This window comes from Centruroides sculpturatus, unplaced genomic scaffold (assembly GCF_000671375.1).
Source record: "Centruroides sculpturatus isolate CEXI.00-Female unplaced genomic scaffold, Cexi_2.0 scaffold1827, whole genome shotgun sequence".
In the NCBI taxonomy this organism is placed as follows: Eukaryota; Metazoa; Arthropoda; class Arachnida; order Scorpiones; family Buthidae; genus Centruroides; species Centruroides sculpturatus.
Genome location: NW_019386028.1, coordinates 60,331 through 69,911, shown reverse-complemented (window position 1 = coordinate 69,911; position 9,581 = coordinate 60,331). Strand labels below are relative to the sequence as shown.

Here is a 9,581-nt window from a genome sequence, read left to right as displayed (position 1 = left end):
AACTTTGTTATTTAAAAGATGTGATAATTTACTTAATTTTAAATTTACATTTCGTCTTTCATTTCTAAACATTGTTTTATTCCTATTTTATTTTTTTTATATAAAATATTAAAGTTGAAAGATACTAAATGAATAATGAATGTAAGTTCGACAAGAAAAATAATTTGGATTTTCAGATGTTTTTAAAGTGTCAACATTTTTTTCAAAAATTTCGGCACCTATTTAATTAAATCGGTAGGGGGGGTCGGATAACGCAATTAAAAACGAAAATTTTATAAATATTTAAAAATATTTGTCTAGCTATTATTCACCCTACTTTAATCCCTTCTCCTCTTGGAAATTTTATGAGAATGTACCGCAAAAGACGATACCAGCTGTTCTCAAGGTCATTTAGCTATAAACACAATTACTTATCAGCGTCAAATTCCTCGGAAAGGCGAGACAATGGAAAATAAACTTCAAAGCTTTCTCTTGCAAACTAAGGCATTTGTTTTTTTTTTTTTTTTTAGTTTTAAGTATATCTTATGTTCAATTAAAGATTTTAAAATAAAATGTAGAAACAAAGAGGTTAAAAGTGGTGGTGATAATATGAAACTATACTTGAAAACTTTAAACGAATTTTAAATGAATTTACTTTAATGTTGAGTAAATTATATTTGTATAAATTCATTTCAATTTATTTTACGTTATAAAAATTTTCGAACACTGATAATTAGTGAAAACTACTTATTTTTGGTTAATTTTTTTACATTTCTGATGTCATAAAATTATGATTTTATAAAAATTATTTAAAAATCTATAATGTTTTAATGTGTTGTTNAAAAAAACGAAAATTACAATGAATATAATAATTTGAATATGTTAGAAAACTTTTTAAGTTTTTTTTTAACATTTTAAAATATAAAATACATAAACAACGAAAAAATATGACATAAAAAACGAAGAAATATGACATAAAAACAACGAAAATTACAATGACTGCAATTCAATTTAAATAAATAAAAAATAATTAAAATACAGCATGATTTTCTTTTACTTATAAAAATTTGTTTTTACAATTTCATTGGAAATTTTAGAACATGGAACAAATAAACAACAAGTAAATACAAAATAAAAAGAATGCAAATCAAAAGAAACACAATTAATTTCAAATGAATAAAAAGAAATTCTCGGTCATGTAAGGTGTCATCAATCAGTTTGTTTTTTCAAGATTCATATTTAATCTGTCACATATCCAGATCGGCATGATTTTTTGTACAAATTTACGTCTGAAAAGTTCTTGTATTCATTCGCCAGGGCAGGTCTTATGGGTATATATTTTCTCGTAGGAGTTAAACTAATAGTCATTTTAAATAGTCATTTTCATTTCATAGTCATTTATATTTCATAAACATTGCTGTTTATTTCTTTGCAATTTTGGCAGGATCCATGATAACTTTTGGTACAAAATTCAAAAATATGTGATTACAATCGGTTTTGAGACACATGTGCTGAAGGCCTGTTTAAGCGCACGAAAAAATATATGCTTTCTTAACATAAAACTCTAAACCAGCTTCTTTCATTATTATATTTGAATCTTAAAACAAATCTTGCAACTAATGAAATATAGACGTTCATGACATAGTAAATTTCAAAAGATTTTCTGGACAAAAATCATGCCCATACATATCAATACCAGATAAAAAGATGCTTTTCATTTAATTGTGGCACAATTTATACGCTGGTCGATATGTTGCAATTAATTCCTCTCTTGTTCTAAAAGCAATCTAAACATCTTCAATTTTATTGAAATTCGTGAAATTATTTAAAATTAATAAAAAAATTAATATTAAACCTGATTTTTTTTACTTATAAAACTGCTTTTTACGACTTCATTGGACATTTTAGAACATACAACAAATAAATAAAAAAATATATACAAAATGAAAAGTATGCGAATCAAAACAAATGCAAATAACTAAAAAAATTAATATTGAAAATTCTATTTGTTATTTTCAAAATTTATTTTTTATTTTTTGGATATTTTCAAAATAACAACAAAAAGCAACAAAGTTGCTTAATAAAAAACAACTAAAACTAAAACAAATGCAATAAAATGCTAATAACTAAAAGAAAATTAAAATTTAAAATTTTTTTTTGTTATTTTTAAAATTTATCTTTTAATTTTTTTGGATATTTTAAAAAAAAACAACATAAAGCAATAAAGCTGCTTAATCAAAACAACTACAATTAAAACAAATGCAAGAAAATGCAAATTCAATGCAATTAGATTTAAGAAAATTGAAATTTAAAACAATTCTTTTGTTGTTTTTAAAAATTGCTCTTGTGATTTTTTTGCTTATTTTAAAAATAAAACTTCTTAAATCTGTGAAAAAAAAAATTGAAAAAGTAATCAATAAATGTATCTAAAATATTCAATTATTTAATAATTTTTAAATCAGTAAGTTTATTTTTTTCTAAAAAACATTAGTTGCATATCAAACGAAAATTATTAAGTTGATAATTATTAATTTCTACTGTTGTGTCATTTATTATGTTTCATATATATGTGAGACCCGAAAGGCCCCTGGGTCTAAGCTAATAATTTTATTAATTATGTTAAATATTGTCACCAAATATTACTTCATTTTTGGTGGGAAAAATACTGTTTTAACGTGGGAAAAGGCAGATAACAGATGTTACTTCCTTTCACAGAAGAGAACATCCTCTGACTTTCCCTTATCTGGTTAAAATCCTGCTCAGATGGGAAATGGTTACCTCTCATTCATTCCCCTTTCATCCGTTCTCACGAAAGAGTTACTGGCCGATGATTGGTCGGTATTCCGAAGATATACAGGGAACTTGTCAGAATTCAAGGAGTTCAGCGACAGATCCGAAAGCGTCCTAACTCCGTATACGTTTCCCTCCTGATGACCAACGGCCTTAGACGAGTCACATACAGAATAAGTCTAGAGTCTGCACATAGAAGTGATACCTTTACATTTGTGCACATAGTGATCTCCCATACGAAGAAGTAAATGAACTTTATCTCCAAAGTGTCCCTCGCATACAGAGAAGAAGACGAACGACAACTGAAACAGGTCGTATGTTTTATAACGATTTTTGTGAGCTCTCTCTCTCGATTGCGAATAGTGTAGAAGATAAGTATAGCTATCTCTCGATTTGTATGTTATTTGTGATATTTCTATCTCTCGTTCATTGAGATTTTTGTATGATTTATTTTCTTGTTTTATTAAATTTATTATTCCGTTTTTTTATTAAATGTCTCCTAATATGAATCGTAATAAGTATACTTCACGCGTGTTAATCCGAGTGTTATAAGATTGATTAACTGGTGTCGGGACCCTGACAATTTGGGATAAAGACTTCACAGTCTTGAATCCCCTTTTCCTAAATATTATCGCCCTCCTATAAAAAGTTCCGAGAGCCGATCTCACGATCGTGCGCCAGTAAGTGATATAGGTAATTTACGTATACCCTTGGCTACTCTCACATATATTATTATTAATTTGAATAGTTTAGAATCTTCGTATAGTCATATTCATATGAAGTTGCTAAATATTTTAATCTCTACTCCCATTTATCCTGTAGCTTTCCCTTTGTTACGAGACTACTACTTTTCTAGAATATATTCTAGACCAGTGGTTCCCAATTAGTGGTACGCGTACCCCTGGGGGTACGCGAAATTGCGTGAAGGGGTACGCGCGGCAGTCTAAAATCGGTCGATTTAAGATTGAAATGCATGAGATGAAGCAATCAAAAAAATAATGGATGGACCATCAAAAATTCGGCAATTTACAAAATGATGTCGAATGCACAAATTCGTTTATTTATAACTAAAAATAATCTCGAAATTTCATTAAAAAAATGCATTTGTGACAATACCTAAATGAAATTCTTACGCAAGAAACAAAAATTGTACAATTAACACAATTTGTGTTAATTGTACAATTATCATTATTATCATGTCAGCGAAGCGGCAATAAAATATTTACTACCATTTTGCACAACATACCTCTGCGAGAGCGGATTTTCGGCCATGACAAACATGAAAACTAAACATCGTCACCGACTTCAACTCGAAGATGACTCGAGACTGAAGCTGACCAAAAAGCAACCAGATTTTACAAAGTTGTGCAAAGAAAATCGTGCACATTTGTCACATTAAAATTAAATAACCTTATGTTATTTTCATTATTATTAGAATTGTATTTTAAAGGTAATAAATTTAAAAAAAAACTTATTCTATTTATCACTAGCTGTCTACCCACAGCTTCGCCCGCATTATATCGAATTTTCTCGTGGGAGTAAGATATTTTCTCGCATTAAAATGTAGCCTATGTCCATCTCCAACATGTAAGCTATCTCTGTGCCAAATTTTATTAAAACCTGTTTAGTGGTTTAGACGTGAAAAGGTAACAGACAGACAGACATAATTACCTTCGAATTTATATTAGTATGGCTTAATATAAATTTCTGCTATAAGGGATACGCGAGTTTGAGCTCTTTCTTAAAGTGGTACGCAGGAAAAACTAATTGGGAACCACTGTTCTAGACGATACTTGGACAAGAATATATATATATAATCCTAATGCCCTGTAAGACTACTTCAGTCTGTCTATATGTAAATATCTCAATGTCTGTCTCAATGTTATAAAGACTATGATGTATCTCTACGTTAATACATGTTTTCTGTTCTCCTGTGACCATGGCAAAAACACCATTTCTATCAGGGATTAAAATGGGGTTGAATTTATAAGTGTAGAGTAGATAATCTTGTAAGTGTTAAGGTAAAATACAAAAATATTCTAATTAAACTCTTACCCGAGACGTACTCGGATTAAATCAAGTAGATATACACTTGACTCAATGATGTATAGAAAGAGATCATTAATGAAACTGAATGTATTCAGTCTCTCTATTTTTCACGCTTCTCCATAACTTCTGTGCTGATCTGCATAAGGAAAATCAAATATAATTATTATTTGAAAACATATCTAAATTTGAATTTTATCAAAACATATTGAGAGCGCCATATCGGCCGTGTTTATATTCATTTGTTGTTATGAAATATTACATTATATCAAATTGAAAATCAAAAAACGTTATATTTATAAATAATTGCTCGTTATTATTATTTTCATTGTAACTTATTTTTTCATTGGATTAAAAATAGAACTATTTTGCTAAACCTCGATGTAGTGCAAAAATATAAAAAAGTTATGCCATTCTTATAAAAATTACGAAATTTTCAAGCTTAAATATCTGCGTTCATCATAATATTGTGTATAATTGTTGCTGTTTGAGGTACTTCGGTTTAGCATTACACTGGATTAAGTGAGAATTGTAAAGACGAAAGAATGACCGAGCTAAATTAAACTTTGTTTGTATTCACATATATAGAAACTTACCTCTTGACTGGCTTCCATACGGCCTTGAGAAAAGATCCGGCTTTATTTAATGTTTTTCTCTTATTATCAGCACACTCAACATTATAACCAATGATGTTAAGAATTTTCTATGCATCCTTTGTTCTTGCTGAAGCCTTCATTTATTTCGATGTTCCTTGGACCACCGATAATATCATCATTAAATTCATACTCTTCCAGATCTTGAACCAATCGCTCACTAAATGTAAAAAGAAAAAATTTACAATGCAGTAAATGTTTATAAAACTTATATAGAAATTACAATTTCTGTAATAACTCAAGATATAATTCTTCATAATTGAAGTTTTAGACTATTTACAAAAATATCAAATTTTCGAGTCTATCTCCATCCTTTTTTATACAACACTAGAAGTAACAGTTAACATGGCTTTTTATTGAAGAATAACTTCTTAAAAAACAAAGGTAAACAAGTAAAAAGAGATATTACAATGTTAAAAACGATCAAGTGTTAGCCTTCTATTTCTGACACTTTACATTAAAAACATGAAGAATTCTTCTCACCATACTGTTCATACCTTTGTTTTTTAAGAAGTTATTCTTCAATAAAAAGCCACGTTAACTGTTACTTCTGGTGCTGTATAAAAAAGGATGAAGATAGACTCGAAAATTTGATATTTTTGTAAATAGTCTAAAACTTCAATCACTTATATAGAAATTATAATACATTATTTCAGATACATTTTATTTTATATTTCCCAGCTAAACTATATTCTCAGCGAACGTCGCCGTCCTTTAGCAGCTAATTCCGTACTATATTATAAGACTGTATAACTGTATTATACTGTTGTCTACCTTGGTCATTTTTTGTGTACTAGGATTTCGTATAATAAAAAAAACACAATTTCGAATTAAAGTATATTTACTGTCTATACTGTAATGTACATAAAAGATTTTATATGTCACTACGATCGAACATTTCGGGTCAACGTTCCTCCTCATCAGATATTATTATTTTTATAGTTTAATATATCCATATAATTCTTTTAACATTTTCGGAATAGATTTGTGAAATGCCATTTTTTAAATTTTTTCAGCAAAACTTTTCCTAAATATCTTTTTGTTTATTACAACACAGTTTCATTCACTTAAACATCACTTATTCGTTAAACGAATTACCAACTCTTCGTTTCACTGAGTAATTATCCAGCTCACACCATCTCACTCTGCAGCTGTTATGGATATATTAAAATACAAGCATAAAAAGGTAACGTCTGCTGAGAAGAAACGTTGGCCCGAAATGGTCGATTGTAGTATAATAGCATATAAGATTACGTTTGCAGTAAATATAGGGGAGATCGGGGCAAGATCGGCATGTTAAGCTTTACTTAAATTTTGTGTAATAAATACTGCTGTAAACTGAAAAAAACCTTTTGCATATTGTCTATTGGAATGTTACCTTGCTATACATCTGGTTAAAATCAGTTTGGACATAAAAATAATTAAAATAATTACAACTTTACAAGAAGAGAGAAATTGACGAAGTTGCCCCGGGTATAGGGGCAAGATCGGCAACTTCTCTCTTTTTGTAAAGTTGTAATTATTTTAATTATTTTTATTAAAGTTGCCCCTGGTATAGGGGCAACAGTAATGGGGCAAGATAGGCACGTATATAAAATTATGTTATTAACAATGTATAAGTTGGAATTCACTATTAAAACAAAGAAATACAAATCCAACACCCATTTAATATTATTACAACGAAATGCAAGTTCAAAGACATATATACATGAATAACAAATGCAAACATGTTTTCATTTATCATCTGTTTGATTTTTATCCTTTGCTTCTAATGTGGCTTTATGTTGCCGATCTTACCCCGCTAGTCATGATTTCGAAACATTAAGTACAACCCTGAGAACAGAATGCCAAGCCACGATCTGGCCACGTGAATAAGTTGAAGTTACATCCTTCTAACAGGAAAAGTAACTTTCGTTATCATGGAATTATAACAAAACCTGCCAATTCAATATAAATGGAAAAAAAATATTATATGGAATTCAACGAAAATGAAAATTTGCTTAATAATTCAACTACGCTTGTTGGAGAACAATAAAAACACTACACTCAACAAGCCACCAATGAAACTCAACTGTCTAACCTCTAATCAAAGTTTTTTTTTAATTTGTTTTTTAAAAAAAGCGCTTGACAAACTTGCCCCGCATGCCGAAGTTGCCCCGATCTCCCCTATTTTAATTAGGAATAATGTGTTTCGTTTTCCTCATTATAACAGTCCAAAGTGAACTTTAACTTTAAACTTGTTATAATGACACAAAAATGTCTTAAGTGGTTAAATGTATAATATAAGTAATTAAAGACAAGAACCATGTATCAATATGATATAAGTGTATAACATATAAACAGTAATATAACTTACCTGTTAAAGCGATCTCACGAAATCTCGTAAAAAGGCCGAATCTTATCTATTGCTTAATTAAATTGCCTCAATGTCCTTTTTTCTTATTAATATGTAAATTTTCGACTATAAATTCGTATTAACTTGTCTATTGCTTGTTTACACGCAGGATTAATTTGGTTTTTGAAAATAAACGTTCCAAATTTATTATTTGCGGGGTCATCCTGCTTCAATAGGCCTTTTTTCTTGTCCCGATATTTAAAATGATCCAAATTCTTTGGATTCACGAATCCCGCTCGTCCATCAGATGTTGCCCTGAAAAAAGAAAGTGAAAATTCATATAACACAATAAATGTTAAATACCGAAACCTTTATTCTGATTTTAAAATCGAATGTTCAAATATTTGCTAATGAGTAGTTATGTAAACTTTTAGAAAAATTATTACACTCTAAAGAATCTTTAGAGATTCTAAAGAATTATTACACTCTAAAGCTGAAGAACACATAAGCTAAAGAAAGTATCATTTAATATACTCGTGAAATTTCATTAATTTGAGTGAGGGGAAGAAGTTTTACAAATTAAGCTTAAATTTTCAATAAGTATCTTTTTATAAAACAACATGTAATACAATTTAACAACTTTAAAATTATATATCTATTAACTGCTAATTTAATTAATAATTTATGAGAATACATTAATAAATTTATCAGATACGTGTAGTGAATTGAAAAGGCTACGGATGAAAAATAAGTCTATTAAATTAGGTTGAATAAGTTAAAAACGTATTCTGTTTACTTGTCTAAGTAACAGTAAATGTAAAAAGCCCTAAGATGTATTTACTTAGCACAAGACCCTGAACTCTGAGCAGTTAAACTCATACGCAAATTTAAGCCATTAATTTTAACATCAAAATAATTATAGGATTATAGGATTATAGCAAAACACAAAACTGTTTACTTAAAAACTACATCGAAACAAAGAACATCGAAACATCGAAAAGTCGAAATCTTTAAATCAATTTAAAGTAATTATTATTTGCACCGAGAAATTTCATTTTAAAGCCATTACATTACATTACATACCATATTAATATTTCGAATAAATTTCTTATTTGCATAAATAACAATAAAATGTGAAAAATCTCTTACTCCAAAGGTTCAGGCAAGGGATGATAATTTAAAGAATCAAATAACATTTTTTTATCACTTAAAAATCGCACTCTTGACAATAACAGAGCCAAACAATGAAAGATCAATTGTTGAGTTTATTTGTTACGCGTTAATTAAAAAAGAGAGAAATTTTAATTATTAATTATTAATTTTATTTTCTATTTTTAATTTTTGAATTAGTCTCTGTGTAATAATGAATAAAGGGTAATGGTCATGGCAGTAAAGGTCTTGACCCATCTCTCTGGAGAAATTAGAATCGAATCCGGGCGAGCAACTCTCCAAGAATTTTTCATGAAAGATCTATCTTAAATATGTTGAGCCCAGACCCTCATCATTGTAGGTTGAAACGTATCTACCATTATGGGCATGGTTCAACCCACAATAAACAGGATTGATAGTATTTTAGAGTTGCCTACCTGTGTCTGAGTGGAAAAATTATTGAATTTTTGTAGCTTTTCGTCAGTTTGCGCCTCGCCGACAGCCTGACAACGTAGAACTTTTAGAGTTTTCTTCACGTTTGTAACACCTAAATAGGAATCAGTTTTCCATTTAATCTTTTTCCGAGAGGCACTCCTCTTCAGTGTTGTGTTGACATATACAACTAATGT

General features: G+C 29.0%; 1 long non-coding RNA gene across 1 annotated transcript; it reads right to left on the bottom strand.

The window, feature by feature from the left end:
- Nucleotides 1-4,696: 4,696 nt before the first annotated feature.
- Nucleotides 4,697-9,040, bottom strand: LOC111613203. The gene is made up of 4 exons (XR_002754734.1): nucleotides 8,953-9,040; nucleotides 7,825-8,118; nucleotides 5,412-5,628; nucleotides 4,697-4,954 (listed from the first exon to the last, which is right to left on the bottom strand). It is a non-coding gene; the product is annotated as an uncharacterized LOC111613203 (long non-coding RNA).
- Nucleotides 9,041-9,581: the final 541 nt, after the last annotated feature.